The sequence below is a fragment of the Glossina fuscipes genome, unplaced genomic scaffold (genome assembly GCF_014805625.2).
Source record: "Glossina fuscipes isolate IAEA_lab_2018 unplaced genomic scaffold, Yale_Gfus_2 116701, whole genome shotgun sequence".
NCBI classification, from domain to species: Eukaryota; Metazoa; Arthropoda; class Insecta; order Diptera; family Glossinidae; genus Glossina; species Glossina fuscipes.
Genome location: NW_024006081.1, coordinates 37,049 through 47,980, shown reverse-complemented (window position 1 = coordinate 47,980; position 10,932 = coordinate 37,049). Strand labels below are relative to the sequence as shown.

Below are 10,932 nucleotides of genomic sequence, written 5' to 3'. Positions count from 1 at the left end.
AAAAATCACTAAAATGTTTGCAAAATGTCTTAAAATTTATTGCATTTCTCTAAAGAGAACTATTAATAATGGATTCATAAACAATGCAAATCGCACCATAGAAACAAACCATAAAACGACAACAACAACAACAATAATAACAACAAAAATAACAACGGCAATAACAACACCAGTAAATAACTAAAACAAAGCAATGGTATGTAAATCGTTTACTTTGCTATCTTATTGGTGCATATGTCTCGCTTTGTTTTTTCAGTCATCTCCATTTTTTTGTCTTTATTCTCAATCTCTCTATTATTGTTTGTCAAGTTCATTTACCCTAATTTTACAAATAATCGACAAAAGCAAATTTAAAAAAAAAAATTACTCTTAGCATCAATTCATATACGGTTCTATATGGTCATGCGTTTGAATGCTCATCATGTGGTCTGTTGCCTTCTCAGTTATGCTAGCCCTCCTTCTATCGAGTCAAGGTTAAGTGAGCATTGATGAAACGTTCATTATTATCATCACCATTATCCAGTATATATCGTTAGTCATATTTTGTCTATATGTTAATAAAACACAGTGAGAATTTAAAAAATAAAAATAAAAACACAATATACGAAAAGAAAGCACAAATTAAAAACAAAAAAATAAAATCTTTTTGTGTGTGTGTGTGTGTGTGTGTGTGTGTCACAAAAATCAATAGATATTCTGTAGACTAGCTTCTATTGACCTGCAAAGAACGAAGAACAAATGCAATCTCTATTGAATTATAAGGAAAAATGTGATGCATTAAGAAAACTTTTTACAACAGTGAAGGTCTGTCATTTGACTCTTATCGTTGTTTTTTCTTCCTTTCTAGATGAGGGTTTCTTTAAAGAATCATCTGAACACCGAATAACGCAGCGAAAGATAAGAGAGTCTATGATGAAAAATTTAATATCAAATGACCAAACTTTGCCTCTTTTATTAACTGTTTTTTAAGTTAATACTTAGTCTGTTCAGGTTTCAGATAACTTAATTTCAATATAGCGAAATTATTTCTTATTAAGAGCTAATCCCGCTAAACTTCATCTTTATGGCACCGTGGTTTACCGTAACCGTTCATTATACCCTACATCACTTATGATGTGCGTAATGTATTGTATGCCACACTAAAAATGATTTAAGACAAACTTAACTTTTAATATATTCTTTCTCCATATAACCCTCGCAGGTTTCTCTCAATGGCTCCCAGTCTTCTGGTGATATTGAAATCTCTCTTTTCCTTTCTCTCTGTCTTTCTCTCTTTTTCCTTCTGTCTTTGTCTTTGCTAAATACTTGCGCCGAAATTTTTCGTCTGCTGATTCCGATTTGAATGTTAACTATCCATATCTTATAACTGCATCGGTTTCGATTCCTGACTTGGTCATTTCTGAACATGACGTTTTACATGGTTGAGGTCTCCTAAAATATAGCTGTGCGCCTGGACCTGATGCAATTCCATCATGCATAGTCAAATCATGCTATGATGAACGGTGTGGCGTTATTTCAAAGATTTTAAATTAGTCCTTGAAATCAGGCGTTCTCTCTTTGTGCGGGAAGAGTAGTTTCCTTCATAAATATGGAAACAGACCATTTTGGACCAAATTGATATATATCTCGGGCTTGGCTCAAGATAACATTCTCGCCAAGTTTATGATGAAAATAAGTGGCGAAATAATGATATATTATCATAGGAATAGAAAAATTCAATTATTATTAACCTTGAACCAAGTTTGGGCTCATTTTTATAAATGTTCATTATTTTATAAGATTCTTAAGCTAAGGGATTATAATCGACAAAGCACTTTGTTCGGGCTCTAATTTTTAAGCCGGTATTTAAAAGGAGCACAATTTTTATTTAAACGCAAAGAGCAACTTTGGTCTGCTATTAAAGCTTGGTTTTTTTTTTGTTTTTTTTTTTTTTTGTTTTGCAAGTCACGCGCTTTTTATCTCAAGTCAACATTCCGAAATTGATGTTTAAGGGAGAGAAGGCGAATAAATAAATAAAAGGGGGCTTGCAAATCCAAAACGGAAGTGTATTGCCCGGTCTTGCAAAAAACGCACACCGTTAGCTCTTACTTTCAATTTCTTGCGTGATGTATCTCTTAGGCTAGGCAGGAAAATAGCCATTTACTCAAAATGTAGTCTTCAAATTGAAGTCATTCTCAACACTCTCACTCTGCTCTAATACTATCTGTGCTTTCTCCACTTCGCTGATTCATTTGCTAGTAAGGAAGTTGTATAATCTATCGAAATAGCGCCAAAGTTATATGAAATAAAGAGAAAAACAATACAAAAGGGATCGAAACGAGACCAACTTTCCTCTTGCCAATCTATTATAAACTTTAATCAGATGTAAAGTATAATCAAATCGTCACATCTGAAAGTTCCATATATAATTTCTTTTTAATATACATAAAAATACATTTATATATGTAACGATAAGAGAATCCATTAATGATATTCGAAGTTGCTTTATTAATAAAACGAACCAGAAGACATGTGGGGAGGAACATGCAGCACATCTTTTTCATACCCATCACCGACGGATGACGGATATATTAATTTTATCCAAAAAAACCACGATCGGCGCGTAGTTGCGTATAAGAAAGATTTTTACTTTAAGTAAATATCGCATAAATTATGATACCTCTCAAGAGGGCAAGGCAAGCTCGTATCAAATGATGCAAACTACAACTAAAGTGACTGCAACAAAGAACTTCTCGAACAGATCGTGAAGGTTGGTGAAGAGCGCGCGCAGTGAAATTAAAATATATTGGCTCCGTTTCTCTCTTAATATGATTGCATCGCCAGTTAGCATTCGACTAAGGGATTATAAAAAAAAAGTTTCAAACCATTTTACACGTTTTTATAATATTCTTAACGACTACTGTAATTGGAGTAAGTGAAATCCTCTTACCGGGCAATTTTTGACATCATTATGGTTTATTTTCAATACCAAAAAAAAAACCAGAGTATTTCGAACTTCTGTTTTTCCCTTGAACGTTTCCCATCCACAAAAACGTTCAAATGTGGAATGAATGTCAGAATTTTTATTCTGATATTTTAAGCTGTTGAGAGGGCTGGTGGGCTGCTTCTGTTGCTATTGTTGACAAAAAGACAGCGAAATATCAATGGCTTCTGGCCATTGCGTACAAACACAGTTCACTGAGGATTTATAAGGATTTACAAAATGAATTTAAAAAACAATTTCATATAAAATAATATTAAACAGAAAGAAGGAAAACATACCTTAAAATTTCTTAACGAATACTTTTACATGTTTACATAAACAAAAGTTGTCTCAGTTACCTGACCTTTACGCGACAATTGCTATGAGAATTAATAATATTCTATTAAGTTATTTCGAAAATGTACAGATAATCCCTCACTCCTACACATTATCTTTCCTCTAAAATGTGTAATAGAATTTATTGCAAAAATTTAACTGAAGTTAAAATTGTATGGAATTTTATATAATATGAACACTTCTATCCTCATTTTGACACCAGGTGGTGCAAAAGGAGGGTTAAACAAAGGGAGAGGAAAGAAGAAATCAATATACACACACCTTGAAGCCTTGACAGTTATTCGCTGCTTACAGCACTCATATATATATATATATATATATGTAAATTGTTGCCTTTTGTGTCAATGAGTCGATTAAGGATATACATTATGGAGTACATGCATACATACCATAAACTCTCCCCCCCTCGCCATCACTAAGAATTTCTTCCAAATTGAAACAAAAGGTCCTTAAATATAATATAATTAATAAAGATATTTTGAAATTTCATATTTTCTCCCTTTAGGTGTTGTGAGCACGACCGCAGGCACACATTACTTTTGCAATTTCAATGAGAATTCCATGAAGAGGCACAGATACCGAGATGACCATCTACGATGGTTATTTGTAATTGTGCTTCGGTGATTAAGAAAAAAAAAAAAAAAAAAAATCCAAGCATAAATTCTACTTGTTTTGGTAGGAGAGTTTCATAATTCAGCTCTCTTGACCGACCGAATGTCTGACCTGCGGTTTGAAAAATACCGGCCTGTTTCAAAATTTCCATTAACAGGGACAAACCAAAACAATAGTGCGGATCGGGACCTTTGCAAAATAAAATTTCTGTAGCGAAGGCTTAGAAACAGCTCACCTTTTCGCCTCTTACATTCTTTTAGGCCACGGTGGATATTTTTGCTTGAAAGCAAAATGCATCTACACTCGACATATATATGTGACATAAACTCTTTGAATAGTTACCTGATCTTTACTACAAGGGCGTTTTTAAAATGCCAGCACAAATTTCTACTTTTAATTAACGCACGCGTACACGGGCAACAAAACAATCCAAAACTATACCTATCGCAATTTTCGTAAGAAATTACACATCAAATAAATATATATATTTTTTTTTGTATACATAACCTATACATGTGCAGAAAATATGAATCTACCGAGAAAATGATTCTTTTCGTAAATGTAACGTAGTTGAGATGAATGCACACGTTTAACCTAAACATATCCCTCGATAAATGAAAAAATTGCTAATTATTCATTTTCTATAAACATGTTTCGACCTTAGAGAGTTGTGTTGTTATTATGTTAAGCGATAAAAGAACTAACATGTTACGATATAATATATTCATTTAGTCATATTTTTAACTACAATATATATATATTTCCGAGTTAAATCAGATTGAAGTTTTTAAATGCGGACACTATAGAAAAAAGATTACCATCCGAAGCAAGAGCACAGCATAGTTTAAAGCAAACAGTTTTTCCCAATATTTTGTTAGGCTCGTAGCTAGTACTAAAAAGCGAACTGAAGTCTATGGATGGAGTTGTACGATTCTATAATCAAGGAATACCAATCAGAACATACGACAGAAGCAAAATAAACACAATATAGAAGATTTTTGAGCCTAAAAGTATTGACTAACGAAAATATAGCAAACAACAAAGACATGCATATCATATGATAAGATACATATACATTTGCAAGGATAAAATATTATAAAGATATCCGACAAGGATGGATGGACGGATTATGAGCTACATCCTCATTACTTGTTGCCCGCAGTAATATGAATTTGACCGAAGAATTGTAAATTTGACAAAAGCAGCAAAAGAAAGACCGGTGGGACCTTCCAGTAGAAAATTCTCGAGGAAGGAGAATGAAGCCAGATATTTGAACAAGGGGGGGGTGTCACTCTAAGACTTTTAATTTCTTTCAATTTTATTTGACTTAGCGTATATGGCAATGGATAGGAATCTCTTCATTTAACCGTAAAAATTCGCTGGTGTTTAAATTCAGTTTAACACAAAACAAAATTCATATAAATTTCTTATTAAACATAGTGTAATGTTTATAAATATTCCTCAGTCACCTTGCATTTGAGACGTACGGCTGCGTGTTAAAAAGAAAAAAGTATTAAAGTTTATTATCACCAACCACTTGTTTTTTTTTTTTTTTACCGAGCATATATGTATATATATATATATATTTATATATGTAATGATAAAATGATTGAATGTTTTCAACGTAATAGCGAGCCGCTTATCTATATTGCGAAAGAAATGAAAACTATTAGTTTATCGTCTTATAGTTTAACATCTCTTATAAGTACTTCAACACATGTATAACGAAAAGAAAAAGAGACAAAAAAAAAAAAAAAAAACATAAATAAATAAATAAAATAAAGAAAAAAGAAAAAAGAAAAAATTTTCTAAAGAAAAATGAACTCATAGCACAGACACATGCACATAAAAGTAGCTGTCAGGCCAGAAGTTAAAGATGTTAAATACATGCATCTATCTGTACATATGCATGCCTGTATCTACGATTTTACATAAGATGTATTTATTGTGCATATTGTGATAAAATCAAATTATTCATACATACTGCCATTGTAATTGTTACGCTAATGGGAATGAAGTGATAAAACGCTAAAGGCAACGAAAAGTGACGTAAACTTTGAACGTAATATGATAACGCACAAGTTAGTCAAACCGTCAGTCAAGAGAAGGTAAATTACAAGCAAACATATTTATTGTGAATACAACAGTACGCAAATGAGAAAAGCCAGACATAAAAATTAACAAGAAAAACAACAACACCGCAATATCTATTTATATACATGTACATAGCTAAAAAAGCGTCACAACTGCCTTCGCTGTTATATTTTTCTTTGCTTTTTTTTTTTTTTTTTTTTTTTTTTTCTAAAAAGAGACTTGATAGGGTAAAAGGCGTTAATAAAATAGTGCTTAACGTATCTAATGAATTTTTTGCTGGATCATTTAAAGATACTTTAACTTGAAATTAAGCAATCATATCGGATCTTATTAAAGAAAGGGGAACAAACATATGAATATTATATGAATATGTGAATTTTATCAAAATATTTCGAAAATTATGGCCGGTGGGTTGAACACAAGAACACAAAGTAAATGGATAGACAGACGGAACGACAGACAGACAAGGTTAAATAAATTCTGATTAAAACGATTCTGCATCGATTAATATTATATAATCGAAATTGAATTGATCTCACCTTTCTCTGGATGTTGCAAACACTGTAGTGGTGTAGTGTATAAAGCGAAAAGGAAAGAAAAAAAAAAAAAACAAGTAAAAACATTATCGTCGGGCAAGTTCGACGAAAAGATACTCTACGCCGCTTTGACCAGCGCGGCTAATCATTCATATTCGTGATAATAGATCAAAAACGATCCATTATTTTCATATAAAGGCATACTTTTTATGAATGCCCTATAGCTGGTAAATTTGTACATCGACATCCATCGATATCCATTTATTCTTTACGAGCGTGACTCGTCAAATCGGCACATGCCGATTATTTACGATTTACGCTAATCGGGCTTCTGTAGCTGTAGTTCATAGGTCTTCTAATGCGTGTTGTTGAAGTCTATAAGCGGATCAGCAAATGTAGAATATATCCGTCTCTAGGCATTTTTTTTTTTTTTTTTATTACACTTTGACGAATGCTTTTTCGACTATGTTATTACGTTTTCAAATCTTTGCTTCACATATTTGTCTCTAGAAGCAGTTGTCACTGCCTCGAGTGACGAAATCAATTATCTCCGCTTACATAGCATGTTTCGTTTATGATACCTTTAAGTTTTTTTTTTTCGGATTTCTTTTTCGATTTCGAGAATGTTTCATTGAAAACGCCAGTGTGCCTTCTACTTTTTCTTTTTTATATAGATCGCTGCTCATAAAATGAGTTCTTTGACAAACGCATCTATATAGATATAATTTTCATAAAAATTCAATTAAGTTGAATAGTAAAAAGTACAATCTAATCCGCTAGGGCAATCGCACCAATGCTTAAATCGGACTTTGCTAACATAAATAAGAAAATGTAAAGCTTTGTTCACGGTAGTGTTGTATTTTTAGGGAAACAACTTGGCCGCAAGTGCTATTCATATATTCGATTGTTTGTCTCTCCGTTCGTAAACGCATTTTAAACGAATAATTCACTGAGGATATTTAATCAGATTCAGTTGTTTGAGTATTTGTATTGTAAATTTTTTTTTATCTAACCTCTCTTGACACTCAAATACTCAGACGTATTAAATCAATTTCAATCATCGACCGGTAAAAGTGTCATGAACGTCATTTTCGTTGTTGTTTTCTTCTTCTTTATATATCAACTTGATTGCAATATAACTACAGTAACTGGTAATTAATGATTTGCATATCGGTGAAAAAACAAAATAACATAGGCATGACCGATATTTACTTTTTAAATATTTAAATCGTTTTATAAGAAACAACAAAAAAAAGAAGAAGTGTATTAAAGCATACGCGATCATTCTCAATAAAAATACACGCATAGAAATAAACGCCCGCCGGGAAAAACTTTGAGCACAACAAGTGTTAACATATGATTATAGTTATTTAAGAAGAAGAAGAAGAAGAAAAAAAACAATTTCCTAAAAACCAATTTAAGGTAATTTATACATTTTTTTTTTTTTTTGACGTGAACGCAACTGTAACCAATTCTGATAGTTAATGATCGAAAGAAATTGTAGTCGTCAAAATAACAGCTTTTATAGCTTTTATGAAAAGGTTTATCGACATACGTGCATCTTAGGCATCCTTGATTTCTCATCATTTGGCACTGCGTTCATTCAAGTTCATTGAACACCACATTTCAATCAATATCATGCCTTTAGTTTTTTTCCCTTAAACTTAACGATTTCATTAGCGAAAGACGTCAGGTGTTGTGAGTGTGAGAACATTTTTTTTTTTTTTTTTTTTTCATTTATTATTGATTTTTTTTTTTTCTTTTTTAAAACTTATATACGCATCTTATCACTTCATCTGACATAATCAGTAGATATCATGTATGATCTCCCCCACGTCACCTCTACATGACTGCCAAAACTAACGACATATGTTGTTAAAGATGACTGTAACGTCCAAATTTATGAGAAAGTTACATATTTTTATTTCTTATTTTCTTTTGCAAAATGTAAAAGACTATATATATATATATATATATATATATATATTTTTTTTTTATTTCAGAAAAATTTCTGTAGCCCATTTTTAGTTGCTTGGGAGAGTGTTCCGATTGACAGATAAATATATGTACATGTATGACCTTTGTGTGTGTAAACACAAAAAATTTCAAAGATTGAATCTTTATTTAAAAAAGAATTAAGCATAGAAAGATGAATATATTAGAGAACAGCGTTCCATACTAACCAATGCAAAAAAATATGCATCGTTCTATTTCAACCTGATCTTTTGATACGATCGCTTTGAATGCGTAACAGCAGCGGTCATTGCAAGCACGATTGATTATGGCCATGATCGGGATTTAGTATTCCACTTAATTACACTACGGTGGGCTTACTTGACGTCGTAGATATGAGAAAAGAAAACTATTAACATAATGTGATCGCCGCGTTACTTGAAAGGAGACTTTTTTTAAATCACGTCTAAGTCGAAAGGCCCGAACGTCAAATATATATATATATACATATCGGTAATAAAGGACGACAGAACGGACTGAGTTCTTTTGTTCAGCTCCAAACCAGCAACGTTTTCAGAACCGTCAGAAAAGTTTATTATAATGTTTTCTTTTTCTATTCTTCGGAATAATAAAACCTTTGTTAGCTTCAATCAGCCGTAACTAGTGAACTTCATATAACGAATATATACGTCCATCCGTCCTCGTGGGATTTCCTCATCAAATTTTATTATTACGAATGTGTATTTACCATAATAATGCCTTTTAAAAAATATATATTTTTGTTATTTTATCAAGCCGTTTCATTACAACCTACTTTTATATTACACGTAGCGTGTGTTTGGCGAGTAGGCGAGTATGTCGCTAAAAAGGTCGACCCAGTTAACTGGTGGGGGGTAGTACATCATCCATCAAGCGAAAAATAACGAATATTCGATGCGATTAATCGTTGTACGAACGCTGTTGTTCGAGATACCATTCGCCGCTTATTCTCAGCATTGTCGGACGACTCTCAGTTGTTGTGTTAGCTGAATTTTGCAAGCCTGATGGATGCAATTTCAAATGCAAAACACGCTATAATGCGCCATAAGGTAGATCTATAGCTGCATGGACAGTGTAATGGATGGAAATTTGGATCTTCTGCAACGCCTTCACTAACAGCACCAATATTTCCGGTCCAGCGCACGTTTCAATGATGTATGGGATTTGACAATCCTGTTACAGATTCAAATTCTTTAAGCTTTTTCACATGTATTTTCCTATAGTGCCCAAAGATGGGCGATTATGTCCACCATATAATGCACTCATAATGAACGAAGTGTACCTACTGCAGACTCAGCATTTTTGTGACAAGTTTTTACTGCTCCAACATATTCAGCAGTTGTTAACGATCCACTTTGCAAAATGGCAGCACATTACGATAGACGTGTGATGCATTGAATGACAATTCCATTTTACATATATTACTGAGACAGGGATGCCAAACTCGGGTCACGAAATGGATAAACCTATATTACATGTTTAGATTATTGTTGCAATTGCAATCCTACTTGAACATTTAGGCGTAAAAAAATCATGATCTGAAAATCCCTGGGAAAGCGAGAAGATTCCAAAAATTTGAATATTATAGTCTGCTAACCAATCTAAGTAAAACTCTTATGTAAATATTCAATTACTTAGGAGAGATCCATTATTTGTATAACACGATCACGGTCAGTGAAAGAAGTGAAGAAAGTGAAAAAGAAGGAAGGTTTGTGTAGTTTGCTGGGTGTGTGTCCAATCGGTAAGTCTTGTGCCCTTATCGACTGAACATCCTCTTTAACTACGACCAAAGTGAACTCTACCGCATTGAGAATTGAATCGTTACTTGCAAGTCGGAATTCATACCTCTTGCTGATATGCTTGGCGTATATATTTAAAGAATACCATTGAAGGAAATTTTACATATCTAGTTAGCTATGATTGGAGACTGCTATTAATCATGTAATGGGTCCGTGGTACATACTCAATGTTGTATTTAATTAAATGCATTAATGTTTTAAGAGTTTTCATTGCCGCTATAAAGCTTTGAAACGCTGAAAATTTTTATTTAATCAATCATATATATATATATATATATATATATATATATTTTTTTTTTTTTTGGAACGTGTTATTGTATTGTGTTTGAATTAAGATATTTAAAATAGAATATTTGCAATAAAAAAATATGTTTTATTACAAAGCCAATGTAGTTTTTTTTTTTTTTTTTTTTTTCGTTTATATTGAATTAAAGACTATCAAGCAATTTATTTAATTTATGTTTTTTTAATTGCGCGAAATTACAAGAAATTTAATGAATTTTTTCTCATTTTTATTGCATCATGAAAGTCAATGGGAACTCTGCAGCCGATTGAAACCAACTATTTAAGGTCCTACATT

At 32.3% G+C, this 10,932-nt stretch overlaps 1 long non-coding RNA gene across 1 annotated transcript in view; it reads left to right on the top strand.

Annotated features, from left to right (window-relative positions):
* Positions 1–151: 151 nt before the first annotated feature.
* The window catches only part of LOC119644417, a 35,025-nt gene continuing 24,244 nt past the window's right edge, over positions 152–10,932 (top strand). Inside the window, exon 1 of the long non-coding RNA XR_005248515.1 lies at positions 152–196. This is a non-coding gene — a long non-coding RNA (uncharacterized LOC119644417). The remainder of the gene's footprint in view (positions 197–10,932) is intronic.